Below are 21,042 nucleotides of genomic sequence, written 5' to 3' on the forward strand. Positions count from 1 at the left end.
AGCTTGTAGGCTGAAGATGGATGCAATAACATTACAGAGAAATCTTTGGTGACTGTCCAGGCAGCTAGCTGTTTCTGTCATTTTTCACTTTTTTTTTTTTTTTTTGAATTCACTTGCTTGAATTTCCTGCTTACTCATTTAACATTATTTCCTTCTCAGGTCTCTGAGGCAGTTGAAGATTAGATATAGTTATAGTTTTCCTTGTTAACAAATTCAGAGAAGAAACTCACTAAGGGGCTTATAAGTATATAAATTTGAAAGACATCAAAAGGTAGTCTTGAGTTGCTAACACAAGTTAGGATAGAAAATGAATTATGCACATCATTTTAGATTCACCAAGATAGGATAGTTAGTGAAGTATTTTCTCTGCATTTGTCAAATGCAAATGGACTAGACATTATTGGTGTATTTGCCTGTATATATTGTATATAATTATTTAGTTGCTGTATATAGTTTTTTTTAGATTAGTTATAACTGTCTTTACTATTTTAGACAAAAAGGGGAAATGTGGTAATATATTGTGTACCCCAATAAAGCTTACCTGGGGATCAGAGGACAGAGTCAGCCACTGAATTAAACATAGAGGTCAGGCAGTGGTGGCATATACATTTAATCCTATCACTTGGGAGGCAGAGATCTGTCTGGATGTCTGTGAGTTCAAGGCCACACTGTGTTACATTAGAGAAACAGAACCAGGCAGTGGTGACTCATGATTTAATCTCAAGAAGTAATATGGTAGGACACAGAAAGGTATATAAGGCATGAGGAAACAGGAACTCACTCTCTTGATGCTGAAGATTAAGGGGAGGTATACTGGTGCTGCCTGTTCTGCTTCTCTGATCTTCATCTTTCACTCCAATATCTGGTTCTGGGTTTTTTTCTTATAAGATCTTTTAAGGTTTGTGTTACAATTTTGTATCTTTATTTTTACCAAAATCTCTTCCTTTCTGCTTTACACTATTGTCTCCCAAACATTTATAATCCCAAGCTGTAGGGCAGTATGGTGTGATGTGATACCTGACACCATAAAGAGTCTGTTAAGTCTGAAGAGGTAAGTCTGTCCTCCCAAGGCCCAGACTGTTCTCTTTCCCCCATTGTATGTAAGGGATTGCATCACATTCCTCAAGTATTGTAAAATCCATAGCTTCAGAAGAAAACTCACTTTCAATGATATCATTTGAACTTTTCAGCAGGGATATAAAAATAATGCCACCTTTCATTAAGATAAGAGTAACATCAAATACTTACCTGGATTGCTGAATATTTCTTCCTGCTTCCATCTTTATTGGCTGAGGCAATTAATCAATAAGTAAGGACAGGGGTGAAAACATATGGTCTTTGATATTTAATACATGAATTAGTGGAGTCCCTTGCCTAAGCATATAAATTAATAAGCATTATATCCTTTACTTAATGAGGAATTTCCGAATAAATTATCAAAAAGACCATGGCATAAATTCAAAGGCATTCTCTGACCTTCTTATACTCTGGCCAGCATGAATTTTTAACAAGATGCTGTATCCGGAAGGTCTGTTAGAAACTGCTCATATGAAAACTGAACTTTAGAAAGGCAAATATGACTAAAATAGAAACAGAATGTTCAAATTAAAGGAGATTAGATTTGGAGAAAATGTTTATGGTTTCAATATTTTTATAAAATTTGAGTAAAGGATGATATGGGTATGTATTTCTATTAATAAGCATTATCTTCGATTTTATTTTAAAATGTTACAGCATAGGAAATAATGGAAATAAAATTGGTAGTATGTTTTAAATGTTACAACAATCATAAATAATAATATAGTTTCCCATAATCTTGCATGGTGTATTATTGATTTTTAAAATGCTGTATGAGAATAAAAATAAGAGCATATGGTAAAATGTCAACAGGGGTAAGTTAATACAGTTCAAAACTATCTTTCTGTCTTTGATTATTTTATTACTATATTTTAAGTGAGTTAGTAATATTGAAATAGTCAACAGGACAAATAATTAGTCAACAGGATAAAAAATGGAATGCATAATATTTTTCTAAGGTAAATGTAAAATCCAGAAAACTCAAAACTATAGACTTAACATATTTTCTCATAAAATTCTACAGATACACAATTTTGAAATTTTAATTAAAAATATCACTGAATGTATTTGATGTCTTTTAAATAATATATCAAATATTAAACTTGTGTTTTCTGTTCTATACAGAAATGAACTTAAATTATTTCAAGTAAACCTGTTAATATAAAATATCTCGATACAGGCCCAGCGGCAACAAGCAGAGACATACAGGCCCGGCGGTGGCCCGCAGAGGTAGACGGGCCCAGCAGCGGCAACAAGCAGAGGCAGGGATGCCTCTAACCCCAACATCCGAGGAAGAATCTATTTCCATGGGACGGAACCAGAACAAATCTGAACACTCCGTCTGAGGACACCCTAGGGCCCAGCTGCTGATCCTGCGAAACCCAACAACTTGGAGGTGTTGGTGAGACTACCCCGCTCAGCTGAAATCCATCTAGGAGAGGATTCAGATCCCCACAGTTAGAAGTCTGAAGAAACAATATCAGCTGAGGAGTTGAAAAATAAACAAAACATGACCTGGGAACACAGACAAGGCGCTGCCTAGCCACCAAACCAGAGCACCAGAATCACAAGTATATAGTTCACCGACTGAGGTCAGCTGCTCCTGAAGAAATAGCCCAACAGCACCAATTTAACCAAGAACTCCTAGTGAACCAAGACTAAAAATTAGAACAAGAGAGGCACTCTCAGACATAGACACCACCTGCACCGAGCAGAGGAAAAGATGAGTAGACGCCAGTGCAAAAATACAGGCAACAACATAAAGACCTATATGGCAACATCAGAACCTAGTGATTCTACACCTGCAAAACCTAAACATACCATTACAGAAGAAATCAATCCTGAAAATGACTTTAAGAAGATGATAGAGGCCCTGAAAGAAGAAATAAAACATTCCCTTAAAGAAGAAATAAAAAATTCCCTTAAAGAGGAAATGAAAAACTCCATTAAAGGGGAAATAAAAACTTCCCTAAAAGAGGAAATGAAAAACTCCATTAAAGAGGAAATAAAAAACTCCCTGAAAGAAATGGAAGAAAAAACAAACAAAAAATGGGAAGAAATGAAAGAAAGCCAAGAAAAAGCAATCAAACAGATGAAAGAAACATTCCAAGATCTGAAAAATGAATTTGAGACAATAAAGAAAACACATGTCGAGGGAATGCTGGAAATAGAAATCCTGACTAAACGAACAGGAACTACAGAAACAAGCACAACCAACCGATTGCAAGAGATGGAACAGAGAATCTCTGATACTGAAGACACAATAGAGAAAATAGATTTGTCAGTCAAAGAAAACACTAAAGACAAAAAAGTCGTAAGACAAAACGTCCAAGAAATGTGGGACACCATGAAAAGACCAAGCCTAAGAATAATAGGCATAGAAAAAGGAGAAGAATACCAATTCAAAGGCACAGAAAATATATTCAACAAAATCATAGAAGAAAACTTTTCTAATCTAAAGAAAGAAATACCTATGAAGATACAAGAAGCTTACAGAACACCAAATAGGCTGGATCCAAAAAAAAAAAAAAAATCCCCTCACCACATAATAATCAAAACACTAAACACACAGAACAAAGAAAAAATATTAAGAGCCACAAAGGAAAAAGACAAAGTAACATATAAAGGCAAACCCATCAGAATAACACCAGACTTCTCAATAGAGACTATGAAAGCTAGAAGATCATGGACAAATCTTATGCAGACACTAAGAGACCACGGATGCCAACCTAGACTATTATACCCAGCAAAACTCTCAATCACCATAGGCAGAGTAAACAAAATATTCCAGGATAAAACCAGATTTAATCAATACAGGTCCACAAATCCAGCCCTACAGAAAGCACTAGAAGGGAAAAGCCAACCCAAAGAAGCTAAACACATCCATGAAAAATCAAGCAATAGATAATCCCACACCAACATACACCAAAGGAAGGAGATCAAAGAAATACAAATTGGCAAGGAAGAAGTCAAACTTTCACTATTTGCAGATGATATGATAGTATACATAAGTGACCCCAAAAACTCTACCAGGGAACTCCTACAGCTGATAAACTCCTTCAGTAAAGTGGCAGGATACAAGATCAACTCAAAAAAAAAACATCAGTAGCCCTCCTATACACAAATTATAAAAGGGCTGAGAAAGAATTCAGAGAAACATCACCCTTTACAATAGCCACAAATAATATAAAATACCTTGGGATAACACTAACTAAACAAGTGAAGGACCTTTTTGATAAGAACTTTAAATCTCTAAAGAAATAAATTGAAGAAGATATCAGAAAATGGAAGGATCTCCCATGCTCATGGATAGGTAGGATTAACATAGTAAAAATGGCAATCTTACCAGAAGCAATCTACAGATTCAATGCAATCCCCATCAAAATCCCAACACAATTCTTCACAGACTTGGAAAGAAAAAATACTCAAATTGATATGGAAAAACAAAAGATCCAGGATAGCTAAAAGAATCCTTTTCAATAAAGCAACCTTTGGAGGCATCACCATCCCTGACCTCAAACTCTACTATAGAGCTATAGTAATAAAAACAGCTTGGTACTGGTATAAAAACCGACATACGGACCAATGGAATCTAATTGAAGACCCTGACATTAATCCATGCACATATGAACACCTGGTTTTTGAGAAAGGAGCCAAAACTATACAATGGAAAAAAGAAAGTATCTTCAACAAATGGTGCTGGCATAACTGGATGTCAATATGTAAAAGATTACAAATAGATCCATATCTGTCACCATGCACAAAACTCAAGTCCAAGTGGATCAAAGACCTCAACGTAAATCCAGTTACACTAAACTTAATAGAAAAGAAAGTAGGAAGCACTCTCGAACGCATTGTCACCGGAGACCATTTCCTAAATAAAACACCAACAGCACAGACCCTGAGCACAACAATTAATAAATGGGACCTCTCAAAATTGAGAAGCTTTTGCAGGGCACACAGTCAATAAGACAAAAAGACAGCCAACAGAATGGGAAAATATCTTCACCAACCCCACATCTGACAGAGGATTGATCTCCACAGTATATAAAGAACTCAAGAAACTGGACATCAAAATACTGAACATTCCAATTAAAAAATGGGGTAAAGAGCTAAACAGAGAATTCACAAAACAAGAACTACAAATGGCTGAAAGACATTTAAAGAAATGCTCAACATCCTTAATCATCAGAGAAATGCAAATCAAAACGACTCTGAGATACCACCTTACACCTGTCAGAATGGCTACGATCAAAAACACCAATGACAGTCAATGTTGGAGAGGATGTGGAGCAAAGGGAACACTCCTCCACTGTTGGTGGGCATGTAAACTTGTATAACCACTGTAGAAATCAGTATGGCGGTTTCTCAGAAAATTAGGAATCAAGCTACTTCAAGACCCAGCCATCCCACTCTTGGGCATATACCCAAGGAATGCTGATTCATACCATAAAGATACATGCTCAGCTATGTTCATAGCAGCACTATTTGTAATAGCCAGAACCTGGAAACAACCTAGATGCCTGTCAACGGAAGAATGGATGAAAAAAATGTGGTACATATACACAATGGAGTACTACTCAGCAGAGAAAAACAATGAAAGCATGAAATTTGCAGGCAAATGGATGGAACTAGAAAAAATCATCCTGAGTGAGGTAACCCAAACCCAGAAAGACAGTCATGGTATGTACTGTACTCACTCATAAGTGGATTCTAGATATAAAATAAAGAACAATCAGACCACAACCCATAGAACCATAGAGGCTATATATATAGCATGGAGGTCCCTAGGACGAATATGGCTTATAATAAATTTTGATTTTACTCAATTACTAAAAAAAAATAAAATAGCCAAACAAATGGAAACACATGAACTATGAACCAAAGGCTGAGGGGCCCAGTGGATCAGGCCCTCTGAATAGGTGAGACAGTTGATTGGCTTGATCTGTTTGGGAGGCAACTAGGCAGTGGGACTGAGTCCTGTGCTCATTGAATGAGTTGGCTGTTTGAAACCTGGAGCTTATGCAGGGACGCTTGGCTCATTCTGGGAGGAGGGGACTGGACCTGCCTGGACTGAGTCTACCAGGTTGATCTCAGTCCCTGGGGGAGGCTTTGCCCTGTAGGAGGTGGGAATGGGGGGTTGACTGGGGGGAAGGGGAGGGGGCAGGAAGGGGGAGAACAAGGGAATCTGTGGCTGTTATGTAGAACTGAATGGTATTGTAAAATAAAATAAAAGGAAAAAAATCTCTAATTTTATTCTAATGACCTACTTTCTTGATTTTCAACAAGTATAGTTGCTCTATTTTTCAGTCTTTGATATTTCATTGAGTTCTGAACATGGTGTTTAAGAAATTTTTTTCACTTTTTTCTCCTAAAGAGAAAAAAGCAGTTATGAGTGGCTGTCCTCAATCCTCAAATTTAAAAATATCATGTCTTACATTGTATATTGAAAGTTTTAATTTTAGATTTTATTAAACAAAATGTTTTACAAAAGTGATTCACTCTCCTCACACTACTCTGTACTGATGCTTGTTTTATATTAAGGGTTATTTAGAGTCAGGTGTTTCTGTACTGAAAATTTCTGGCTGGCCTGAATAAGAATGCAGAACCATGGCAAAAAACTATTATAACATAAGGCACAAAATTAGAGCTTTGCCTAGGGATTCAAAGTCCAGTCCGAGAGAGGTCCTTAAAAACAGGAAGTTATAACTAAGAATATTAGAAGTCTTTGAATACTTGTTATTGAATCTGTAGTTCCCTGTTGTACAATGGTATGAATGTATACATGAACAAAATTTATATTCATATCTAATTTATATGTGTGGTTTTAATTTTTGAAGCCCTTGTTTCCCCATCATGAGTGGAACAACAGCATAAAACAAAATCTGGCAGAGAGTCTAATTCTAGTTAACAAAAAGTGACTGGAAAATAGAGAGTACACATTTGTGGCTAGTTTTGTGGGACTCTATGCTATAAGTTAATGATAATGAGTATAGAAAGTAAAAGGAGAAATAACAACCAAAGCAATTGTGCATACACACACATGCACACAAACACACACCATTAGCCATGTCCTAACAGACAGCCAAGCCCTGACTGTGTTTCATGGCTAGGTAAAATAGTTGAAACCATTATCATATAGTAAGAAAAGTCATAAGGAAAAAAAGCCAAAGGTGTATGATGTTTTCTCAGAGATATATCCATCCAGAGTGCAGAAAGTGCAGTCAGAGCTATGCAGAACCAACAGGGAATACCCTTTTTGCTTATTTCCCACTAAAATGCAGCCTGTGTTGACCATTCATGTGACTACTTCTAATGGAATTCACTTAATTGTGAGGTAACATTATTTTTGGATTTCAAATGTTTCTCTTCTATTGCATGTGTACACCAGGAATATAAGGTTTTTAATTGAATTATTGTTTCTGCTACTCCTTGGAATATACTTTTTTTTAATTGAATTATTGTTTCTGTTACTCCTTGTACAGTTATGTACTGAAGTGACCCTGAGAGTGACAGGGGATTTCATTGGAATTATGAACAGACATCATTCTTCAAGTGGGCCTACATTTTCTCATTTGCTTAACATGGTTAAATTTCAGTTTCCCCCTAGTTGCTTCCAATAATTTTTAATGTAATTTTAATCATTAGCAGTGGGGCAGTCTTTATTATGTTATGCTATGTAGAATAGCATTGGATTATTTTTAACTTACCTAAAATATATTTGCAAAGCCAGAACATTTTATTTTTTCAACATTTTAAAAATTGAAGACTACATTGTAGGTTGATGTCAGACATTGTAATAACCAGGCCTCCAACTTCTGAAAGTATTGAGACATTCTTTCTTGCTTATTACAATTGAATACATAATCTTAAAATAAAATTATGTGTGCATCTTTCTTAAAAAGAATAGCATAACACTTGGATGTATTTCATTATTTGTGTTTTGGTTTTCAATCTTTAATTTTGTCTCTGTTGCCAAAGTGGGTCTTAAATTCAGGAGGTCTATAGATCATCCTTCATTTTCCTCACCAGTGTTGGAATTATTTATATAGCCCCATGCCAGGTCTCTCTCCTCCATTTTGAAAGCTACAAAAAGTGGTTGATGACATTTGCATGTCATATTATCCTCACACTGAAACTCCTCTATCTCTTCCATACATATCCCACCTATGGGGCACCCACTTGGAGTTCTCATAGAACTTAAAGGACCAGCCTGCCTCCATTTTAGGCTTAAAAGCCACCTTATAGTAAAGACAAACTAGGTTCACTCCTCTTTATGATTAAACCTCTGTTTATTAGGATTGGTCTAGGGTTTAACTACAAATGGATCTGTACTACCTGGCCCAGAAATGGTAATCATGTCTTTGTTTCAAAAAGTTGTTTATTAACCAACTTGAAACACCACCTTTGTTTCCCAAAGTTAATTGATGACCTAGGATCTGACACGTTATGGTTACCTGTTGTTATCACGACCTTGTTATGCTCTCCTTACAACTGTGTCTTTGTTTCTGGAGGGAATAACTTGTTATATGTATGATATGCTCCTGCAATCCCACCAATTCTGCCTGACAAACCCACCATTTGGAAAAACACTACTCTTAAACTGTAAAAGCCTTCCTCACATCCAAGGCTGACCTCCTGAACCCTGCCTTAGGGGAAGGCAGCCCATGTCCATGAATAAAAAAGCTTGCTCTAATTAATTGCTTGCTTTAATTAATTTGGCCATGATGATTTGAGTCAGTGGTCTTTCTCCTTCCATCTTTTGAATTAACATATTTTCCAGGGTTAACCATCCCTCTACCTCTTCCACAAATACCTCTTCTGAGGTGCCACCACCTAGAGTCCTCAGTGTTCTTACTCTCCAGCATAACTATCTCTCTACTCTTCCACACCTAAGAACTGTAGTGCACTAACCTGGAGAATTCAGGGTCCTTCCCAGCACTAATGCAAGATGATTAGAATAATCTATTATCTCCTATTCTTTATTCCCTTTTTATTATGCACTTCCAAGTTTTAAGGCCCCATCTCAGTAAGACATTATTTTTCTTACCACAAATGTGAGTCTTTTTTATTAGTCATGCCTTTATATTTTTATACTTTCTGATAGTCATATTTTATGGCAGATGTTTCTTCCTGTCTCTATTATATTCTAAAACTAAAAAATAAGTAGATGTCAAGCCCCTACCCAACCCCATACACACACACACACACACACACAATTTTCTGCCTCTTAATCTCTCCATCTCATCCTGTTCTTTTCAGAACTATTTCTTCAAAACTTACAACTTGTAACTTTTCAAAGATCTTTTCAATCTAATTTTCTCTCTGGCATTTCTTAACATTAGATTCAATACATCCAGTTATGGTGACTTTGTCAAGGGCATTTTTAATTGATGATTTTCTTAGACTCACTGGTTGGTTGGATGGATGGGCACATGAGTGAATTGTAAGATAGGGTCTTAGTGTGTGTAGAATATTTTTCAATCAGAGTGATCTCAAATTGCCGTCTGACATCAGTTTCCTGTGTAGTTGACACAACACCTGTACCTCTTACCTGGCTTGCTTAATCTTATATTGCATTTCATAATCTCTTGATAGATATCAACTTCCATTTGTATTAATATGTGAACATTTCTTTTGTGTTTTCAATCTGTTATTTAACACTTTAATTCAGCAAATATTTCAAAGATTTATTCTTATTTTTAATCATGTATATGAGTGTATCTCTGTGTGGGTATTCATAGGTGAGTCTGTGTCTTCAGAAGACAAGATAGGGAGAGCACATCAGACCCCATGGAGTTGTAATTACAAGTGAGCCACCCCTAGCCCAAAATAAGTACTTGAGCTTTGAATGTTCTTTCCTGTTGTTTCACTTTCTTTCCTGACTACTAATTCACAAGAATTTTATCACACATGGTATATATTTATTTTAAAAGGAGTAACTTGCTGTGAAGTAATGCTCTTGTATACTGTAAAGATTTGTCACTTGAACTGGTTTAATAAAATGCCGATTGGCCCATAGCCAGGCAGGAAGTATAATAGGTGGGGTGACCAGACGAGGAGTCTGGGAAGAGGGAAGGCAGAGACAGAGTCACCAGCCAGATATAGAGTAAGCAAGAAGAGAATGCTACACTCAGAAAAGGTACCAGGCCACATGGTTTAGAATGACAAACATAGACAAGAATTATGGGTTAAGTGTAAGATCTAGTTAGTAATAAACCTGAGCTATTGACTGAGCATTTATAAGTAATATTAAACCTCTGAGTCAATTATCTGGGAAGCAGCTGCCAGGTTTTGGGAACAGGCAGGAGGGAGGGAAACTTCTGCCTACAGTAACTGTAGAAAGAATTGATTGAGATCTTTGGATTGGTTTACACTCATTTTGTTAAACATATCTGTTTTTTTTTCTTTTTAACAGTTTAGAGACATTTTAAAGTCTCTTCTCAGCTAAAGGGTTTCCGATGACATAGACATGGCTCTCAGTTTGTGTGAGGGCAATTTTATTTAAAACCTGTCAGATCTTACTTGTTCTTATAACTTGAGGGAAAGCTGTTTTCCTGTTTTTCCTCTCACTAGACATTTACCTTTCATTGCTTTGGTGTTTGTTTTAGCATCTCAATTCCAGACTCCTTTGGGGATCATGAAAACATGAAAATCAAAGTTAAATGTTCCTTCTGATTTTCAGAGTAATGAAGTAGTTCATCTCTCCAATGCCTTCCTGGGTTTTGAGGCTATGCCTGAAAATATCAAATCATGAGTGAGACATGAGCTTCATTAAATCCCATGAAGAGGATATTTCTAGAAGCTTGTAGGTGGGCACTACACACAAGTACTGTGTATCCCTAGACTCATCCTCAGTGAGCTTTCTTCAATGTTTCTGGAAGCATCTGGGCTCACTTGAGTGATGATGAATCATGTTTCTTTCCATAGGAAAATGCATTTTTACAAGAATGCACAAAAGACTAAGAATGTATTCAATCAATTCTTGCAACTTGTGTTACAAAATGTTCATGATTTCACTTTTGTTTGGATTCTACTCCAATAGAGAAAAATAAAAAGAATAGGACATGGAATATTTTAAAGGAATGTTTGTGCTTTGCCTGTGGATAATTTTCTTTGTATTGTGATTTTTGCTTTTATTTGCTTATAGTTAGGACACACTTAAAAGTAAACAAATATAAAAGAAACACAAGTACCTTAATAAGTATTGTTATATCAAGGGACATGAAATGAGTGCCCAAGGAACCAGACAATGAAGTGAAAGGATAGTTAAATTTTGATTTAGAGACTGGCAAAAGAAATAAATCACAATGATTTTCCAAAATATTTTAAGGAGTTTCTTTGAGTAGAGATCAACATGGGCATATCAAATTTCTATCTGCATTTCTTTTGACATTCTGCCTCTGAACCAGTGAATACAAGCTATTAAAGTTATGTATCCATAGACATTCCTATGCACAGATATGGGCACATCAGGCATATGCATCAAATATAATTATGAAAATATACATGTACCCTGAATAATATAGGTTAAAGCACATAGAGGCATAATATCATACAAAGTAAACACGAGGACAATAGATCATAATTAGGGGGACATTTCCATGGTTACATGCTTTTTTTGTTTAGTTCATAAATGTTTAGAAATTCATAATATTCCAGCATAATTGAAAAACCATTATGCCCTACACAGTTGAAGTTATTTTCTTACACTCAACTTGCTTCTGAAGGGCTTCAAGATCTTGCAACTATCTCATACTATATTTTAACTTATCAAAAAAGTATGAAGTATCTGATTTACTTAATCTTCATCTAATTCTCCAACCACACTTTTAACCAGTTCTCAGTGTACTGCAGGGATGATGCATTTGCTTTGTAAAACTTGCCACCTGGCATACATTCCTCCTAGGCTGTGCATACTATCTCCCCTTGTGTGCTTATTACTTTTTTTCCCTCACCAAATCCTGCTCATCTATCTCTTATCTTCACAGACATACCTTAGAAACTGTTCCCAGATTCCCTGAGAGTATATTATACTTACTTCCAGAGTAATGGCCTGCTTTTATTTTGAGCTATTTGGATAAATAGTTAACATTTATTGAGCTCTTGCCATGCTCCAGATACTGTAATAATTACTTGGTATTCATTATTTTATTTTTCAGAATGTAAGGATACAAGAATCTCAATGGTTTTTATCAAAAAATACCACCAAATATAATTGGAAGACATCACTGATTGTTCATTACAATTCATTTAAGAAATTTTTGAAACTTGTGTGGGGGAGTTAGAGTGGAGTGTGCTATTTAAGATTATTTTCACAGAAACTATATGAAGAAGTTCACAAATACACTTTTTGAAAGAAAGGAAAATAAATTAAGATAAAGTTAGTTTTCTTAAGATCCAAATGGAAAAATTGGATTTTTAACACAAATAAGTTTCAACTTATCTTAATAACTATAGTAAAATTAAGTTTGTAAAGAGGGGCTAGAGAGAGATATCAGTGATTAAGAACACTTGTTGCTCCTGCAGAGAACCTGGGTTTGATTCCCAGGACACATCTATTGGCTTACAATCATCCATAAATCCAGTCCTAGGGATGTGCTTCCTTCTCCCATCTTCTGTGAGCACCAGCCATGCACATGGTACACAGGATACATGCAGCAAAATACACATACATCGAAAAAGTAAATCTTTGTAAAATTACAAGATTGTAAGAAAAACAGTTAAGACATTCCATTTGAGACTGAAGTGCCAATGCTCAATATCAAAAAACATAACTCAACACACACTAATAAACTAAATAACTAACTATTCTAATTTGTTAATTGGGTTACAAATAAGAAAAACAACTATCTCGTATCCATCAAAGCTAGTACTTCTGCTACAACACATGATATCAAAAGTAACTAACTCAATTTTGTTTTATAAAATTCATTAGGACCTAATATTAATATCTGAAGATTTGAAACATTATAGTATAATAGAAGAAGTCAATGACCAGCCATACTATTACAGAATACAAAACTTTCTAAGGATGGAACAATACTTCATTATTTGTGTGTCTCTATATGTGTATCTATCACATATTTTTACTCACTCATCCATTGATGGATACATAGATAAACCTATTCTATGTATTGGCTATAATGAGTATCAGTGCCATGAACGTGGTTGTACAAATATTCTTATAACAATGGTTTCAGTTCCCACAAATAGGGATTAATGATAATGCTACATTTAATTTTTAAAAGAACTTTCATATATTTTCCATGACAATATTAATCATTTGTATTTTTTGTCAATGATGTGCAAATGTTCCTGTTTCTCCACATCCTCATTCTGGCTGTTCTCCTATCTTCTGGACATGTGAAGATTATTGTATCTTCAAATGTTTCCTTGAAAAAGCTGGACAATAAATATTGCATCATGTACTTTTCTTTATGACAATAATTATTGGTATGAAGAGTTTCAGTTTTAAGCAGAGGCTTTAGTTCTGTGTGCACGACACTCATCAAATATGATGAGATGCTTTTATGGCCATGCCAGTCATCAACTATTGTAAGGCTCAATGGCAGTAAGCTCACAGACTTACAGGAAGAGTCTCAATTTGGAATAACCTGAAGGCTATTAAGTGTCAAGCCAGACACAAAAAGTCATAAACTATATAGTGTCATTCATTTAAATTCTAAAAGGATGATCTCAAAGAATTGACTGTAAGATATATGGAAAAATATTGAATGCATGAATGAGCAAATGAAAGAGCAGCTGCAATCATGTTGCATATAGTCGGTCTCCTTCCCCTGTTAAGATAGAACAACTCAGATCACACTAAATAAACACAAAAGTATAACTGGTGTACAAATAATCCACAAATGAAAACAGAAAAATAATTGACTATTTGTCATTATTGATTTAAAAATTCATTTTAAAATATTTTAAGTATAAAATGGCTTCACATATTGAAGTATATAATTTAATAAGGTTTTTGTTTTTATGTTTGGTTTTTTTTTGCTTTTTGTTTTTGAGTGCTGTAGATTAAGATCAAACTCAAGGCTTTTAGTTTATTATACAAGCTCTGAGACAATGAGCTACAGTCCTGACCCATAATCTGATAATTTTTGACAAATACCGATACCTATGAAATTGTCCATGATCCAAAGAATGGGTAGTGAATATACATACATATTATCATTGTGCCAGCTGGTATTTATGTTAAACTATCACAAGCTAGTCATCCTAGAGGAGGAAATCTCAATGGAGAAATTACCTCCATAAAATCAGACTATAAACAAACCTACACCATATTTTCTTAACTAGTGATTGATATGTAAGAGTCAAGCTGTGGGTGATGTCATCTCTATGCTGGGAGTCCTGGGTTCTATAAGAAAGCAGGCTGAGAAAGCCATGAGGAGCAAGACAGTAAGAAACATTCCTCTGTGGCCTTTGCATGAGCTCCTGCCTCCAGATTCCTGATTGTTTTGAGCTCCTGCCTTGGCTTCTGTCAATGGACTGAGACTCAAGATATCTAAGCCAAATAAACCCTTTCCTCCTCAAGTTGCTTTTGGTCATGGTGTTTCATCACAGCAAAAGTAACCCTAGGACAATCTCTAATTCCTTCTCTACCTAGCTTACATTCTTTCTTATGCCCTATATTTCTAGCAACCCGTAACTAACTGTCCTCAGAGATTATTTTACATTTCCTAGAATTTTGCATATAATGTGAGAATGGAATTTATGAGTTTTCTTTCCTGGTTCTCTCAGAGGTTCTACTCTATTATGGTTCAAGGATCAGCAAAGGTGTTTTTGGGAGCACCCCAAAATAAACCTCCTAGACTTGGTGGAACATAATGGGTATGACTTATATTGTTTGCTTATTCATAACCCTTACATTATATTTAAACATCATTGGCTTGTATATTATACAAAACAGTCGAATGTCCAGGTTTACCATAGATTTGCAGTCAGCCTACTCTTTTTGAAGTCCATTCCTTTCACAAGTGATTAGAATTCCATTTTTTTGGGAAAACACTTTTTTATCCTACATGTATTGTTGGATATTTGGTTGGGTTCCTGTTTTGCCTACTAAAAATAGAGCTGGTGTGAATATCCATGTGACAGTTTTTGTATTTATATTTATTTCAATTTTAGCACCATTTAGAATAAAATACCTGGCAGATATTTATGTTTTATAAACTGCCAAATTATTTTTCAAAGGTGTTTGGGTCATTTTTTTCCTTTTAACCAATAGCATGCAAATTCTGGTAGTTCTATCTTCTAGTCTGCAACTGATAAAATCAGCCTTCCAAAATTATAAGTATTTGAATAGATATGAAGGGTTCACTCACTGGGATTTGAGTTGATATTTTCATACTATCTGATGACATGTAACATTCTTAAGTGCTTATTTGCCATTTTTAAATCTTCCTCAGTGAGTAACACAGTCTAATATTTTGCTTAATTTTTAAAACTGACTTAATCGTTTTCTTATTGGTTTACGGAATTCTATATGTTATAGATGCCACAACTTTGTTAGGGAAATGTTTCATAGGAATAGTTTATCTTTCCATTGTTGTTGCATTATCTTTTGAAGATAGATACATAATTTTATTTATACCTCCAAAACGTCCCACTTCCTCTTTTATGCTTTGTGATTTTAATACCGTTGCTTAAGAAATATTTTTTCCATTCAAGTCACAAGAGGTTTCTTCAATAGTTTTCTCCAGAGTTGTGTATTTTGGTTGTATATTATCTGTCATTAGACTTGACTTAAAAATTGTGGTAAACGTTAGAAATTATAAAATATTCACAGCTTGAATATACTGTTGATAAAATTCTGTCTTTTCTAGAATAGAACAAATGTGAATTTTTCCATTATCTTGTAACCAATTGTTCTAAATACAGAATTATAGGTTAGCCTGCTTTTCCCAGTTTATTATTTGACTACTTCCGGCTTACATCATTTCAAAAAGACAAATAAAAACAAAGAAGTAGAAATAATTCCAAGATGCACAATGTCCATGGAATAAAAGTATATCATTTCTCACAAAATGAAGTAACCAAAAATATGTGATGTTCACTTCCAGCAATATTCTATTCATCACCTCTAGACAGTTTGTCATATTTATGTATATACTATGAAATAATTTGCTTATTAAATGTTGCTAATTTTAAAGGAATTCAGTAATTCCATATAGTTTGTGCCAGTTTTAAAAGCAAACATCTATAGGAGCTCATTGTGCTGGTTAGATTTCGGTCAACTTGACATGACTCGGAATTGTAGAGAAAATACTTCCATTAGACTGAACTTTAGAAAGATAAATCTGTGGGGGTATTTTATTAATTAGTAATTGATGTAGGAGGGTCCAGACTACTATAAGCAGTACTACTTCTGGGCTGGTAGTCCTGAGTTGTATAAGAAAACAAACTTGAAAAGCTATGGAGAGCAAGCTAGTAAGCAGTGTTCCTTCATAGTATCCGCTTCAATTCCTCCTACAGATTCCTTCTGTCCTGAAGGTTGGGAATGGATATGGTTAATAGTCTGGTGACCTTGTGTTATCTGTATCACTGAGGCCACCTAGCTCCCTGACTCTTATGTTTATCTTAGTCACCCTCCCCAGCACCTTATCTTGAGCACTGTTTCTCAGAACCCATCTTTCTGGAAAATCCCACACATACTTTACAAAGAGTTTTAATGTAATTGCATTGTAAGCTTTGTTTTGTACACACAGGATTGAATTAATTATCACCAGGAAACTTTTTCCAAATTGTGCTGTGCTTAAATATTCCCAAAGTAAACTACTCAGGGTCAGATTCTCAAAGTTTGAACCAATACCAGCTACTGAATCATGTTGAACTGTGGTTTCTTCTTGCCTTGGGAGAATTGACTCTTTGCTGGTCATGGAATTTACAGAGCCCCTCACAATCAGTAATGAGAAATTACTTTGAAGAAGGAAGAAAAATATTATCTCAAAGTAACAGGAAAGACATTTTCTAAGATGGATAAATAAGTGAGAAAAAAGCCAAAAAATGATGAATAAGTTAAATATATTTTATTTATCTGAAATCATTATGTTCATTATGAATGAGACAAACTTCCCTATACATTTGCAACTCTTAAACAAAAGAGAACTATGGAGTCATACAGTTCCCACAAATTAATCTGAGTTACATAGAAAAAAATCTTGCATGCTAATTGTGACCTTGGAGTGTCACAAAATGCTGCTTAGTTCCATGTAGCAGATCTCAAAAGTAAGTTGTCTAGGAAGGCTTCATAAGGATAATGTATGCTGTTGCTTTTCATATTTCCACCATGGTTTCAATAACAGGCAAGTGGGAAAGTTTAGTGCCAGGTACCACGTGCACTTTTTATTAGTGTTGAAAAGAATGTGGCCTCAGTTGACTCGTCTTCCATTACTTATTCCAGAACAATCCCAGGATGACTAGGATGACACTAAAATTTAACCAAAGATTGGCAAAATCATGGGGAAGAGCTCCTGAAAGGTGGAGACATTCTTCTGATAAGTAGTGCAGTATCCATTGCTTAGAACTGGTTAAGAAGTGTGAAGATAAGATGTGCCTACCATCAGGGAGATAACAACTTGTGTATTTACTGTGAAAGTTGCTGTTTCTTGAACTATTAACTCATACACATCATTTAAGAAAATTGTTTAAGGAAATTTAATCCACATCTGTCTCCTATGCACATCAGGGATAAATATATTAATGGTGTTATCATATTTGCTAGATTGCATGACTACTTGAATAGAAATGTACTCTCTCTTTTTCCAACGGCAAAGACCTCCCTAGCTTACTTTTACAATGTGAAATGTTTCTCTTGCCTAAGCACAATGGATGGTGACAAATGAACATGTGATTTGGCCAATGTCTGTTAAATTGCAAGAAATACAACTAAACCACTGAGCACTACAAACATCCATCACCAACTCACACTTATCAAACAAACAAGCAAACAAAAGCCAGGCTCAACTGACAACTACAGGTTCAGTCTCTGCAATACATAGCAAGGCAGGTCCTATGTTTGCTATCTGAACTTAAAAACACTCTGGAATTCCACCAAGCCATGCTCATCAGAATTCATTTCAACTGCCAAGACATTCCATAAGTGTGGAAGAGATAAAACAGTAACATAGAAACATATGGGCTGAAGATAAAAGGGATCAGTGAGCAGGAAAATGTGTTTCTTAAAATCTTCTGCAGCCGTTGGTCTTATCAGCTTTGTTGTTTATTTTGCATTGGATGCCCATAGCCAACACTGAAAATGTTTCCAGCACCAGGAAAGGATAAATCAACTCAGATCAAGAAGAGACACTTCAGTTAATAAAACAACAACCAGCAAACAGCAGTCTCTCAAGGAAGGGAAGTCAAGTTCTTTGGTGTATTATTAAAAAAATGGTTATTTTGTTTGTGGGTAATGTAGGTATGACTTGATTAACTAGTCACAAAGGTAAGTTCTTTATTTTCATATTTACATTCTTTGCAAACATATGGAGTTGTAAGTTTGTCTCTGGGTGATTCTAGGTCATATCAAGTTGACAGTCAATATTTACCACTACTCTAGTAATCTAAAACCCCTAGGAAAGAAAATATACCACTTTAAGATCTAATTCAATAGCTTAAACACTTCATTACAGGAGTTTAAAAAGACAAAACCATTCATTTTTCAAGCAAGATAAGTTCTTAACATAGAAATAATAAGATAAACCTCATTTTTCGGTGAAATTATTTGAAAGTAGAAATTTATGCATCCAAATCAATGGCACAATAAGTACAAGATACATTTACTGTATATAATATCTATATATCAAACTATATTGTGGAATATTACTTTAAATATGCAAAGGTTATGCTGCATTTGTTTAACTATGTAAAGACATGTTTATACTGCATTTGTTTAATTATGTAAAGATGTGTTACTGTTTTTACCTTGCCTGCCTAAGGCACCAAATAAAAGACTCTAATAAAAAGCTAAATGGCCAGTAGCTAGGCAGCAGAGGAATAGGCAGGGCTGGTGGGCGGAGAGAGTAAGTAGGTGGAGGAATTTAGGCTCCAGAGAGGAAAGAGAGGAGAGAATGAGGAAGAATGAGAGGAAGATGCTTGGGGCCAGCCAGGCAGGCAGCCACCAGGCAGACAGACACAGAGTAGGACATACAGAATGAAAGAAAGGTAAAAATACCCCTAAACAAAATGTAGATGAAGAGAAACTGATTAATTTAAGTTATAAGAGCTAATGGGACAAGCATAGGGCCTTGAATAAATATCCATTCAATGAGTAAATGAATTATTGAATGTGTTCAGTGCTAAGTGCAATAAGCCAAATTTAAAACCAAATAACCAAGATATGCAATCTGTCTCAGTTTATTTAGAATATTATAGCAAAACATCCAAATTCATGAACCATAAATAATTTTCACAATTTGAGACTAGGAATACGAAGACCACAGTGTTGACATACTTGAAGTCTGCTGATGTCCATCTCGAGCTCATAGATGGCATCCTATTGCCATCTTTAGAAGAGTCCAAGCCTCAGCTCCCATTTACACATGTTGTCATTGTGGCAGGAAACTAGAAATCACTGTTCTGTGTTCTGTATTCATAGGTTACATGATTTCAGTGCATTGCAAACAACGGCATTTGTAACTTACCATAGGTGTGCTGAGCCACACACCATTATAAATTGAAAAGCAGCTGTATTTAAAATGTATTTGTATTTCTGTGCTTTTATCTCAGTGACAAGATCTAAAACCTTGGAAACTAAACATTGAAATAAAGTTTAGTGTACAAAGCAGACATTCATTACAACTTTTTCCCCCTGAATACTCTGCTATAATTTCTCTGGCACTTACATCTTGCAAATTTGGAATCATGCTGACTTTTTTAAAATGAGGAAGCTGTTCTTCCTGATTTATTGGCTATCTCAGTAAAGAATAGATGAGCTTGTATGTGGAACAAATTAGTCTTTATTCTTAATTTTATATTTTTCAGGATTTGAGCAGATTTTCAGGATCCTGAGGGTTTATGCAATCATATGTCAATATCCATAAAAGCAAAGGGTCGTGCCGTGCTCTAAAAATGGATTTATTTACTCATTTAGCATTCAGAGAACACGTGTTCTTGTGTGCCAGGAAAAAAAAGCTATAACTTTTTTTTTAACAGAAAATTTAGTGTTTCTTCCCACTGACTGTCATAATTGATGTGATAAAGATAGCAGGCGTGACCTTCAGCATAGGCACTTACATGGAGTTCTTCCACAGATTCACACTGAATGAGGTCAGAGCACAGCACATTTATTGCCATGGTAATGTGGTGATATGTTCATATCCCCACACATTTTAGATTTCCAAAATGCAAAAGGCAGGGTTTTGCTGTATATCTACCTGTCAATCTGTCAAGTGGCTCAGGGCAGAAGCAAACACAAATGACCTAGATTTTGGGTCTAGCTATTTGATATCTTCGGGGATGGCAGGCAGAGTAAATGAATGGTCAGATTGCTACTGAAAATTGACTTCATTATAATTAATTATTTATAGTATGACCCCAGTGTTAACATTAGGTAAAGTGATGTATAAATGCTGACATGAACCAAGTTATTTAAGGGAATATTCCAAGTATTTCAATAGTTTCATGTATGACAATCCTATGGACTAATTCAAGGGCTTTTTACAAGTTAACAGCATTTTAATATTATTTTTCCTTGGTATATACATTTTACACTTATATCTGTTCATAAACTTAGTTGATGTAGGGTTTTTTAAGGTGTTTCTTTCCCAAACTTTCTACAATATTTTCAGTGTCTTATCCTTTTGCCCGTAATAGCTATATTTCTTGGTAGAACAGTCTCTAAGTATTTTTAGTTATAGGATATGCATGGAAAATTTTGGGAAAATATCACTTTGTAGCCCTATAAATAAGTACAATTATTTTTTAAATTTAAAAACATATTATATA

The 21,042-nt window shown here is 35.1% G+C and overlaps 1 pseudogene; it reads right to left on the reverse strand.

The window, feature by feature from the left end:
* LOC121830391 (structural maintenance of chromosomes protein 6 pseudogene) overlaps positions 1-21,042 on the reverse strand; it is a 65,885-nt pseudogene that overhangs the window by 16,380 nt on the left and 28,463 nt on the right.

This window comes from Peromyscus maniculatus, chromosome 6, assembly GCF_049852395.1.
Source record: "Peromyscus maniculatus bairdii isolate BWxNUB_F1_BW_parent chromosome 6, HU_Pman_BW_mat_3.1, whole genome shotgun sequence".
NCBI classification, from domain to species: domain Eukaryota; kingdom Metazoa; phylum Chordata; class Mammalia; order Rodentia; family Cricetidae; genus Peromyscus; species Peromyscus maniculatus.